The following is a 13,644-nucleotide window of genomic DNA, read 5'->3' as shown; positions in this document are numbered from 1 at the left end:
TACTGTCTGACACCTAGCCAGCCAGTCTCTTGCTACTCTTCCTCAGCAACAGGGAGGGAGAAAATAAGATGAAAAATTTCGTGGGATGATAGGGGGATCACTCACCAGTTGTCATCATGGGCAAAACAAACTCAATTTGGGAAAGATTAATTTAATTTCTTGCCAATTATGAATAGAGTAGAATATTGAGAAACAAAGGAAAAAACTAAGAAAAGGAAAAAAAAAACCAAACAAATTAAAAAGCTAGCAGCAGTCTTCATCTAAAAAAGCCTCATGAGGTGTTCTGCCTACTGCTAATGGGTACTTCAGGGAGTTGAAACTCTAGAATAAGAACTCAATAGTCTCATGCTTCCTAGAACATTCGATCCTGGAAGCTTAGAACCTGATTTGAGGAAGCTGCTGCTTTATCACTTGAAGTCAGGTTGATGAATTTCTGGAGTTCATGGGCCACAGGATGTGGGGGAGTACAAGACATAAAGGCATTCACTTCTCACCTGCTGTTGAAGGCAGTCGAGGCACACAGATTCTCCTACCTGCAGTGATAGCTGGCTAAGACAGAAGTTGCATCAACAGGGACCAGAATCCATTTAACACACTTTCAGCCCTAAACAGCTGGCTAGATCTAGGCTGCTCTTATTTGTGCACTGTGACCTACAGTTCATTGATTTCTGATTTCTCAGTGACTCAGCTTCAAAAGAAACAGAGCCTGTTCATTTCTAGGAGATAAAGATTATTTTTTTTTCTGAGATGTTACTTCTTTCTTAGGCTGAACATAGTCTTATTTTCTGCAGGTGACTGTTCTCACCCGTAAGTTATCACGACAAAGGTTGTCACTAAAACTTAAGTGTTCTTGCTCTGTAACATCTTCTCCAGAGTTCCTAAATCTTAAAGCAAAACAGGCTTGAGAAAGAAACATGGGGCTTGAGGAAGAAGGTACCTTTTTGTTTCAAACAATCTCATCTGTGTGGACAGTTAATTTAAGCCTCTAGAACACTAAGGCTCAGAAGAGAAAGAATAAAATATAATATAAAAGAATATAGATATCTCATTACAGTATCAGAGAAAGTGGGAAATAGATTGCTAAATGTAGATACGTTGCATGTGCTGTAATTCCCAACTACATTTATGAACACTATTTCAACAGAGTACTCTTGTGTCTTTATGAGATAACTGAGTTTTACAGTAAAGTGAAATAGTGTATATCTCATCTACCTTGGCATAAGTGAAGCATGTAATGCAGTAACATTGAAAAACTTAGGTTAAAATGAGGAAGACAGGATATTTAAAGGAATAACAAAATGGGGGTAAAACTACCTGAAGGACAGGAATTAACATATAATTAAAAAAGAAAATAAGAAAGAGAAGAGAATATTAGTGAAATTCTCAAAGATGAGATCTTAACAGAGAGCTTATTTAATATTTTTATGACCTTGATAAAAAAAAAACCCAACCAAAACCACAAAGGGAGTAGTAAGTTGATGCAGGGCCTTTTTGATATAGAAAAAAAATATGAGAGATATTGGCAGTACAGATGAAGATCAAAATATCATATTGGAGTGATGACCTTTCATGTATAACCCCATCCTGTATGCTTCAATGTCTGGAATAACAGAACTTTAATTAAGATAAAAGTATGACCATATTCTTTAGCTAAAAATTAACCTTTAAATGAAAAATACTTTTAATCAATGATAGTATTACAAGTCATAAGCAATTAGAAATAGCTACAAAAGGTGAGTTAGTTCTTTGGTACTTTAAGGAATATACATCTGCATGTGTGGAGAAGAATTGTCATATGTTGACAATTTTTCAGTGCATTACAATTTGTCAGTTCATCATCTACAGCAAATTCATCATCTACAATGCTAAATACAGTTCTCTTCACTCAAGTCAAGCTGGAAAAATTACAAAAACAGCTCTATTAGAATAATATAGGGAAGGATGTACCCTTTCTAAGAGGACAACAAAAGACTGGCTTATTTAGCAAAATGAAGGCATAAGGGGCACATGATTACTCTCTTCAAATATATTACTCGAGCTACAAGAGCTATTCAAACAAAATAATAGTTCTAGCATAGCTATAAATAACTATTAAGCTGGACAGGAATACATTTAAGTGAAAAGATTTTTTGGCAATCATAAGAATGAAATTTTTTGAACAGTAGCTGATAAAAGTAACAGGCATAAGATACCTAAACTTTTTTTTAAGGTGGAGTTTGATAAGTTTATCAAATGATTTAAATAAAATGGTTATCTGCAGTAGGAAGGGATGACTGAGGATGTCCTAAGTTCCTAAGTGAAATAAAACACAGCAAGAATGGCTATCACAAAAATATTTAAAATGGACTGATCACTTTCTATCATTCTTACTCCCCAATAGCCTTGAGGAATTCTGTGAATTGACTGGCTGCAACACTTTATTTGTCAGGTGATAGCCGTCAATTGATGCTGATCACCAAGGCACATCCCATATAGCTCTGTTATTATTATTAAAAGGTTTATCTGATTTTTACTGGAATGCATTCTGCTTTGCTCACATAGGTTTCTTTGACAGAAGGAATCTACCCAAAGCTGAACATGTAGCTATGTACTGTCTGAATATACCTAAGTATTTATGAGCTTGCATAATTGCACTGGTGTTTATTTTTCTTCAGGAACTTGAGAACTTACAGATATATAAAAGATTTAATACAGCCAGAAATATTGTTATTGCTTTCTATGGGAGTAAGTATATGCATTTTGTTATTTGCTTTCTTTTCTCGTAACAAGTACTGTAAATGAGAAATAAATACTAAAAGTCTGCACAGCATTACATTTCTCACAGAAAAGAAAGTAATTTTAAAAATAGCTCTATCCTTTGGACAAGAAAGTAAAGAAATACTCAGAATAACAAGGCACTTCAGCTATTCCTCAGTTCAATAAAAAATGAATCCATCAAGGGTTTCCTCTTAACAACTTGGCTACAAACTTTTGGAATAAAAGTTAAAAATATCCATTGTGTTTCACACAATTAAAATAAAAATATCACTTCACTCTCGTTGCTATTGATTTTTTATATTAAATATAGTAGACAGCAACAACACATGTAGTAAAAGTATCAATATTGGAATTAGATAATTTCACCAACTGAAGTTCAAATATATTTTGAGCAACCCACTGGTAGTTTTTGTTTTGTTTAATCTCCCCTTTGGAAGAAGATTTCACTAAGTAGGAGTTAATATTAATTAAATAATGTGATTAAGACATGTTAAATACATATACTGAGTCAACTGACAGAAGGAAATTTTGTTATGTAGCACTAAAATTTATAAGAGAAAAGAAGAGAAAGAATTTGTCTTATGTAAAAGAAACATGGAAGGAAAAAAGAAAATTATATGCTTGACAACAGTTTATACTCACAGAAAATATTTCTTACATTTCTTTTTATTTTGTGATATTGTCCATTAGGGTTGGAAAACAGAAAACTATTCTTTTCACAAATTTATCAAAACTATTGTTAATATAAACTGGAAAATCTTAATAAAGGTTATAGTGAACTGAAAAAATTCTTAAATATTAGCAAGATTAAGTTTAGCAAGGATGAAGGCACAGTACTATGTCTAAATGTAATAAATTATAAAATAACCAGGAGTTTTGTGTGAGGCAAATTAGCAAGTTCTTTTCATATGTGTGGTTCTCACTGTTTGGCACTGAATAACAAATAATTTTGTTTATTCATAATTGGATTTATATTCATTGGTTTATTTACTCCTACCCCAAAACAAAGATGGGAGGCTACTACAGCTTGTTATGGAAACAGCTGTCAGATTCAGCAGTGAAACCTGAAACTGTTGCCTAGTCCTTTATGTGTTTATCAAATTCAGGCATCAGAAAGCCCTAGAAAGAAGCAGTAATAGTCAAGAGTAATGGTGGGTAAAATTTAAGGTTTGTATGCATCATTTGACCCTCTGAAGACCTCATAACTTAGATAATGCCTTGTGATCTCATTGTTTTATCCTGTTCTAACAGTGATTGAACAGGAAGCTTTATTCTACTCTAAGGCAAATTTCAACTGTGGCTAAAAACATTTCCAAACACAGAAGCAATTTGGAAAGAGGATGCAACCCAGCAGCCTTAAAGGAAAAGTTAAATGAATGTGGGGTTTACATTTTCTGGATGGAAAAATGCTTCATTTAGAATTCTCAGTTTGTTCATGAGAAATACCTGGAGGGAGATTAATGAAAGAAGAATCAGTGGGAATGGGGGAAAAAAAAACTAAGTATAAAATCTCCTACATGAAATAGAGCCTTGGAAAGACCTGTACTGTGCACAAATTGCAGGATAACAGCCTGAAAGCATGTGTAAGACTGAGAGAAACCATTTAAGTTTAGCACAGCTGAGTTTGGAGTGGTGAGTTGAGATCTTGTGTCTCAGAAAGTATGGTTACCCTGAAAGAACTGCTTAAAGACCTATGGGTATTTTTCTTGTCAGAAACTCTGCAAGTCGTCTGTGAAGAAGGCACAGAGCCATTTGGTTGAGTGTTGGCCTAGTAAGCTCTGGATTTGTAGCTCAGTAACTTGATGTCTTGTGAGACAGTATGTCACAAATATTAGACTTTGTTTTGTGGGTTTTTTCTAATGTGAGCATCTGCCCGATGTCTGCTCCCATCCACTGCCCTTCAGCCTGCACTCTGCAAGCAGGTTTCTGAGGTGTACCTGTTTCATGAGGTCACTGAGAGAATTATGGTCAACTTTTGGAATGAATTTGAGATGTTTGTTCCTCTATACAGGAAAAATAGTAGTTTCTGTGAAAAAAAAGCCAAAACAAAACCAAACTTCACAACATTTTAATGGTTCTGTTTAGGCTGAGAAAATACATATTTTGGAGAGATTTTGACTAGGTCTGGCAACCTGTTACTGCATATATTCCAGCAGAGCATTGCCAGCCATGGATGAAAACTCTATAGGGTAAACAGAAATTTTTAATTTCATGCATCATTTGTAACTTGCTACACTAATTCCACAAAGTCAGAATGTTCTTAATAAAAGCTAATGAGAAAGACTAAGTTCTTCCCTTTATACTTCAAAATTTTCTGGTGTAGGATTCTAATTACTAACTTCTGTGTTTTTCTGAGGCCAAAGAAGTTGACTTTTAGTTTATAGGAAGAAAGAATAACCCTTACCTCTCTTTGTTCAAAACTGTAAAAATATTTAAGTTATATTAGATGGATCCCTATTTGTCCTGACTTAATTTTCTTACTTCACCTGTTGTTTCATCTTTTATTTAGTAGTTTAGAAATGTGTTACTATTTCATTAGATGATTTCTTGTTTTCCCATGTTCACAATGTCTGTGTTTACATTTATAGATGTTTGTGTTCTCTAATTTTCATAAGGACTCAGCTCACAGTCGCAGAGTAATAGTCTGTAATAAGACTTTAGAAATGTAAAACATAATTTAAAAAAAAGGAATATATATGGCAGACAAAGAGAGCCACAAAGTTTCTTTAGTTCCTCCCTTTGCAGAGATGAGAGGTGTCTGTTATCATTTCTGATGCAAGTAGATCTACAAAGGGACACTCTCATCAAAATCATTATTAGCTAGCAAACCACTCGCTAGTGAACAGAAGTTCAAAGATCAAGATAAAGGGACTAAAACAGGGGACAGGTTATGTCCTACTCTGATGCAAAATGTTCACCAGAGAAATTTGAACACTGTGTCTTGAAATGAAGAGTACTCCTTATCATCCACTTTCAGTAGTAATGAACTCCACGGACACAGATAGTGCTCAGTACTTCAGAGAGCCACAGAGCGAAGGAGGGACATGAAGGACGCTGATTAAAGTGAAGGAATTGAACATGGACTTCATTTACAGGTGAAGTTCTTATGCATTTAATATATACTTTGAAAATCTATTGAACAAATCACACCTTTCAAGTAGGCATGCTCCACAAGTACTGCACTTGTACCCGTAATTCTACATCTGCAGAAAAAGTTTTAGCTCTTGAACTAAAGTTGTTTTGGCTGACAAATGCACTGGAGGGAGAATGCACATTTCTCATTCAAAATAACATTTAATTCTTTCTTTCACTTTTCTCCTTCTATTTTTTTTTATTATTTCTAACTGAAATACAACATTAATGCTGTTACTCATTTGCTTCCTTCTGAAAATAGCTACTCAAGCCTCTTGAAAGCTAAAGCATGAAATTTTCAGCATAAAGAAAGGCAATTGGTTTAGTGCTTATAGTCATACAGTGTTCCCAAATAAACATTAAAAATCACTAAGCAAAAATTATGTCTGTTTTAGGCTGAGTAGACACTGTCTTGTTTATTTTACACAAAAACTTTTAACTCTAGGAATTTTCTCTTTGAAACACCTTCTATCTGTTTGACATGTGGAACATATAAAACCAAAACTTCTATAGATTATTTTATTATTAATATTTATAAAAATACAAATAAATAGATAAACCTCTTGCAGTAACTTTTTTTGAATGTTTCTTTCAGAAGGCCTATCTCTGGTTGCAATTAGACAAATAATTTAAGACCCTGGTGGCAAAATTCTATAAATCTGGAAAACAAACTGAGTGGTGCAGTTTGACCACCTCTTAAAATACTATAATGATAAAGAGCAAGAATTTTATTTTCAAAGGAGAAAGATAAGAAACAAATAAATCACAATTTGTTCTGAGAATTCAGAGAACATGGGAGTGTACTTTCAAAACAGAAACTGGTAGTTGAGAAACAAATCCTATTATTACTTAATAGAATTTTGGGGCAGAATTGCCATAAACTAACTGAACACTTACTTCATATTAATTTTGGTTACAGCTCAGGGAAAAAGTTGACAAAACAATTTTATTTTTTTAGTGAAAGAGACAGATGTCCCAGAAGAGTACTTGTCAATTTAATCTATCTCATTTTGAAAACTGCTCAGAGATTTCTTCCTTAATGTACTGACTTTGAGGTAAAATGTTAAATCAGGAGGAGTTATTTTTAGTCCAACCAAGGCCTTAATTTTGCCTTAGGGGAAGAAAGTGAGACTTCTGAATTTAGTGGGGAAAAAAGGAAGGACAATAATGGTTTGTGGAGAAGAAAAACAATAAATATACACTTCATATTTTTCCCAAATCTGATCCGTAATACTCTGGAGTATGATTTAAACTAGCAGTACCAAGCAGCCAGCAGAGCAGTTTTTTACCTTCTGTAGCATTCTGTTGTGCTGAGTCTTCACATCTTATCCTAAATTTAATATATTGTGTAGAGTATGAATATAATAATTTTAGAGTGCTTTCAAGCTCTAAGGCTTATTATTTTACTGTCAGGAGCTTGTAACTTAAGCACCACACTGAAGAAATTTTGTCAATGCTGCTTTGTTATTTTTAAAGGGAAATGGAAAATTTTCCAGGTTATTAGGAGCTAGGGTTGGGTCATGTTGCCATTTGAGGGAGGAACTCTTTAATCATATGTTTGGTCTATATAATCCTGCCTCACATGGGCAGCTGTTTTGACATGCTGAAACCTGAAGAAGCACTCTTTGTGTCCTCAGTAGATAGACTCCTTAATATAGAACAGCTTCAAGGAGAGAGAGAAAACCTCAAAACCCTCATTAGAGAATAAAATCACCTCTGTGTTTTCCATTTAAAAGGATCTTTTTGAATTATAAATTGAAATTTTGACTGTTTCTGGATAACTTTCATCACAGAAGGTTTGGAATTTACTCTGTAAATATCAAGGATGAGGATTTTCAGACATGGCGAGACTGTTTCCTCTTTCAATATTTTTGGCCAGTGCTCTACTTCTTTTTCATGTGCAGTTTTCAAAAAAAACAGGCATTTGATGCAAGACACACAAATGTGGGCATTCAGTCTGAAAAATTACCTGTGGTAAAATTTGCTCGGTATTTCATTGTCTCTCAGGCCTTCCAATAGTCATATTCTTTGCAACATTTTCATCATGATTGTCATTGCTTCACTAAAGCAAATTGCCTTTCTCCTAGAAGTAGATATTCATTTGGCTGCTCACTCCTTCAGGTCAGGCATTGTTTGTTCTTCCTCAAATGCAAATATGAGATTATGAAAAATGGTCTTCTCGCTCTTGAAAGAACTTGTCGTTTCATCCATTTCTAATAAGAAGAATATACTTAAGGGTATCCAAATGAGTATCAAAAAATATCATACTTAAATATCTCTTTTTCTTCAATGAACTCAAAATTACCTATACCAAGCAACTAGAAAGAAATGTTTTTAGGATGCATTTTCACAATTTCGTACAAAATAAGCAGGATTTGTCAGAGTTCCTTATTTATGAAAAGAAAGAGATACATAGATGTAGAAAACCATTTAAACATGGAAGATCAGTAAACATGAAAATTTAAAAAAACCCGACAACAACTGTTTTCTGGAAATGTTTGCAAAGTCCTGCCTTGAAAATGAAATTTTGCAATCATCTTGACATGGGTGTAATGTGAACAGAAAGATGACAAGTTGTCAGACACCACCTGAAGATTTCTGAAAGTGATTTTATGAAACAGCGGCCTATGACCTCCAGAAAAACAACTTCAAACACTATGTCCTCCCCTTCTGTTTTCTCTTTTGAATCCTTGACCCCCACGAAGTACCTAAATGGGCCTACAAGAGGGCTTGAGAGAGACTTCAGTTTACAAGGCCGTATAGAGGTAGAACCAGGGGTAATGGCTTTAAACTGAAAGAGGGTAGGTTTACATTAGATATTAAGATGAAATTCTTTGCTGTGAGGGTGGTGAGGCACTGGAACAGGTTGCCCAGAGAAACTGTGGATGTCTCATCTCTGGAAACAATCCAGGTCAGATTAGATGGGGTGTAGAGCAGCCTGGTCTGGTGAAAGGCATCTCTGCCCTTGGCAGGGTGGTTGGAACTAGAAGACCTTTAGGATCCCTTCCAACCCAAACCATTCTATGATTCTATAAACACATACTCATGACAGAGAGATAATAAGACAACCTAAGAAACATGTAACTAAATAAAGAAGTAAATGAATAGATACATTAATTAAATATGACATTTAATTAGATTGCTTTAGTCCTGTAAAAGTCTTATTAGCAGGATTATATTTATGATATAAACACACATCCTCAGTGCTGAGAGTCCTATGCTTCTTAGATATAATGAATAATACTAAGATAAACAGACTACAGGGCCTTTTTAGTAGCAACTACTCCTCAACCTATAATAAAAATCCTTAGACCAGACTTTGCTCTCAGTTACCAGAGCACACTGGAAAGCAGTTTTTATGTCATGCCAATTTTGTTTCAATTCACTATTTCTGTTTGCACGTTTGAAATTATTTTATGACAAAATAGATCCTGGCAATATACTGAACATGTTTAAGTGCTACTTTTTGTAATATGAAGTAGAAATATGAAATAATTCTTTTAAGGCTGCAGTCTAATTTTTCAGAACTTTTTCCCTGCTTTACATGGGGCCATAAGTTTATCTCTATTTCTTTGTCCACAAATGATTTGTAAGCATTTAGAGAAACATATTTTAAATAGGAAAATAACATGTAAAATTTATTTTGCAACAATCACTCTTCACCTAAGAAGAATGAAATGATTTCTACAGTTATGTGTAAGAACAAGAGCTGTATTGTGGCCTGTTAGCCTTGGCATCTTGTCTTTAAATATTTGTTCTCAACAAATGCATGTCATGTTATGATACCAAAAGAGGGCAAATATCTTGACAAAAACATTCATCTTCCAACAAATACAGGGAATTAGTGAAATGTCAGCCTGGCTTTAACCTTGCTTGTTTATTAAATATTTCTATTATTTCTACCACATCCAACTACAAATTAGGCAGAAGTCATAAGTCTTTAGCTTCCAGTAGTAGTTTTAGATAAGGTATTGAAATACTGCAGTTGATCTGGGATTTTTTTATTAATAGAAATATTAAAATGCCTGTACCCAAACACACTATAACCTATCCCCTTTTTTGGAATTGTATTTTTCTTAAATCTAATTAGCCTTTTACATAATTTTATTCAGTTTTCTATTATGAATGCTGATACTCTTTGGAAAAAAAAAAAAGCTTTAGGGAAGATGAGTTAGGTCATCTTTTATGTCTGATTTCATGCTTTACTGTATTGTAGTTCAAGTGTTGTTTCTTGATTATATGTTGAAAGTGGGAAACATACATTTTAATGGAGATTTTTAGAATCCTTCTTGAAGACAAAAACATCTGTTGGAAAAGACCATCAGAGGTAAACCGCAGGGAGAATGAAGGTTAAGTTTTAATGTTGTAAATTCCAGACATTTTTTCATTCAAACCTACAGATAGCTACAACACCTTCTTATGCAGACTGAACAGAAAGACAACTTAGGACAACTATATACTACAAAAAGACAAAAGCAGATGCCTATACGTTACCTTAAGAAGTTGTGTCACTTTACCTAAGATATGCGTTAAAACCAATAAGGAAAGGAGTTACTCCCAAGTACTGCAGACAGTAAAATAATAAAGCAGAGTGTGGGTGCTTCATGATTAATTTATATTGGCTCTTATGTGCAGTCTGACATTTAGAGTATCTAGATCAGGTGTCTGCCATGTAAGGCACCATGTTATAGGCTTGCTGCTACTTATGAGTAGAGGGAAAGAAGTTTTGTGGGGTCAGAACATGGGAGGGGATAATATATAGACCCCAAAATTCTGGCATAGAGGAAGTTACTGTGAATACATCATTCTAGTAATAACGGAGAAGATAATACTACAATGTAATTGGCAGCTCAGTGAAACAGAAGAAAACAGAAGAAACCTGTTACCTTGATACCATTCCATGATTGGGACCCTGAATGTTGCTCTTCCATCATGGCAAGAGGCTAATCTGGTGTGGTGGTGGGAAAACAGTTTTCCCCCTGAAGTTATAAAATGGTAAATCCCCAGGGGGTGGTGACCCTTGAGGTTTGAACCAATGAGCACTTTTGCAAAATATAAATATATCACAAGCAGACCGGAAGAGAAGCGGTAGTTGTAGTTGTTGTTGGAGAAGTAGCCATGTTGTAGAGCCATGAGGAGAAAGGGCAGGAGCCCACTGGGGGCTGGGCCCCCCAGCCAGGGGCTACAGGGACTTGGAACAGTGTGAGACTGGGCCAAGTATCTGTAGCTGAGAAGGTAGAAGTTTCTCCACCGTGAGCAGCGGCAGCAGCAGTGGCAGAACAACACTGGCCGGAGAAACAGCAGCACAGAGCCAACAGATAAGAACTGAAGAAGCAGCAAACAAGCATGCAGCTGAGCAGGAAGACACAGAGTTGTCTGAGAGAAGAGACCCAGCAGCTGAGAGAGAACTAAACTCTACAGAGAGAGAGTTTTGGGGTAAGAACTGAACCAAAACCCCCAAAACTCCTTGGAGACCCCTCCTAGAAGGGAGGGGTGAAGTGCAACAGCACTGCAGAGAGGAGCTGAGAAGCTCAAGGCATCCTGGAAAGCTGGACCAGGACAGCCAAAGGAATGCAGAGGAGGGCTTTCGCCCCCCCCGCGGCTTTGAGTCAGAGTATGGAGCTCTGCAAAGGGGGCTTGAATCCCCTGAAGATACAGACTGTCACGAAGGCTTCTGCACTTCGTTGATATGACCGCGGAGAGGCGACCTTTGTCCGGGTGAATGCAGCCCACGGAAGATAAGACCCTCGCTTGGAGACGAAGGGCCGAGAGGGGCTTGGATACCTCCCTCGTGTGTACTGGCAGAGATCCAGCTACAGCTGCTGCATGGAAGAGAGAGAGATAGACTGCTACTTTGAAGAGAATGCTGCTCTGAAAGCAGAAAGGATCTCTTCCTTCTTCCCTTCTGGACTTCTATTTGGAAGGGAGAAAAGATTTGATCCATTGTAAATACTGTTTTGTCATGGTTAGAGATAGTTAAGATTGTATATAATGTATTGTAGTATTTATTTTGTACAGTCATTGTAATACAAAATCCCTTCCCCCCATTTTGGGTCTCGTATGGTGTCTGGAAAACCCATCTCACACCAGGTTGAGATGTGGGAGGGGGGGCTAGGACTAGAGAATTGGATTTTGGGGCTCTCAAACCATGACATCTGGGAAGATAAACTGAGTTACTGGAGAAGCCAAGCCCAAGTCTCAGCCTAATGACACTCTTTACGTATTCAATTTAAATATGTACTTAACTCTATCCCTACCCAGAAGGTCAAGTCATAGTTCTAAATGTACTTTCATTGATAATGCTGAGATTGAAACAATGTGCCTAGACATTCAAATCCCGTGTTTAAACGAAGATTAAGAAACTAATACTACTGAGTTAAGAATATAACAAAAAAGCCATTTAATCATTTCTCAAAGATGAGAATACCTTTCTGCCTAGATAAAGCAAAGATAAATAAGTCCCTGGAAGTGTTCAAGCCCAGGTTGACTGGAGGTCTGAGAAATCTGGTGTAGCAAAAGGTGTCCCTGTCTATGGCAGGGGTGTTGGAACTACATGATCTTTAAGGTCCCTTCTAACCCAAACCATTCTATGATTATATTAACTTGTGTCATGGTTTGAAAATTGCCTCCCCTGGGAGCTGGGGGGCCTATAGGTGAGGTGATTGGATTCCAGGGCAGTCTCCCCTGCAGGGGCAATCACTGCTCCTTTTGTTCGCTCCGGTGAAAAATCATATATACGCAACTGCCGGACATTGTTGGCAATCGGTCTGGCCATCGGTCTGTCTGGCTGCTGCTGTGTCTGCTGCTGTGTGGGTGTGAGAAGGCCCAGGGGTGGCAGGGCCCCCTTTTTTCCCCTCCAGGGAAGGGGGGGCCCTGCGGCCCACAACTATGGCCTAAGCCAGGGCTGGAGGCAGCATTGGAGTGAGTGTGTGTTGTGAGGGAAGAGACACACAGCACCTGAAGATAAGTGGGAGAGACAGAAGCCAGGCCCTCTTTCCCCTCCCCCTTTCCAACTAGGCTGCAGAGGGGTGCTTCTTTCCCCTCTCACTGTAAAGTGGAGGGGAGGCTCAGCACTGCAGTGGAGCCAAAGTGGATGGGATGAACGCAACCCAGCACCAGGGAGATAACCCCAGGCAAAATTGGAACCGGACCAGAGAAAGACCTGGAGGATGTCCTTGCAGTGATTTAAATGGAGGACAGTCGAAAACTCGGAGCAGGAATGAAAATTCCAAGACGTGTACATGTGATAAGCTGAACTGAACTACAGGAGCACGGAACCGAGGGGGAGAGAGAGAGAGAGAGAATCACACAGAAGAGACTGACACGGAACCAAGGGAGCATGGACTCAGACTATTTTCTTGGACTTCGTAAGGAAGAAGAGACTTCAGTAAACAGCTGAAGGTTGGTGGGGGGGAGTGAATCAGATTTCTCTGAACACTCCCATGAGAGAAAGACTGGTTACCTATCAGCCTGAAGGGCTTTTCCTGGACTGAACTGAGGGAGAAGCTTAAAGGGACTGATAGAAGTGTGTAATATTATATATATAGTTGCTTTTAGCTTGTACAGTATATTTATTTGTGTAAAATAAATGTATATACTTCCCCTTTTCCCCTATAGAAACCTCTTGCCTGAAAGTTTCTCTTCGGTGTTGAGATAAAATTGTGGGAAGGGGTAGGGGAAGCCTGAAAATTAAATTTTAATTTTTGCGGTGGCTCAAACCACCGCAACTTGTAATTAAACTCATGTTTTCTCTTT

This window comes from Manacus candei, unplaced genomic scaffold (assembly GCF_025592945.1).
Source record: "Manacus candei isolate 608988 ecotype Guabito, Panama unplaced genomic scaffold, ASM2559294v1 h1tg000088l, whole genome shotgun sequence".
Taxonomy (NCBI): Eukaryota; Metazoa; Chordata; class Aves; order Passeriformes; family Pipridae; genus Manacus; species Manacus candei.
The sequence above is the reverse complement of the archived record's forward strand: the minus strand, read 5'-3'. Positions refer to the sequence as shown.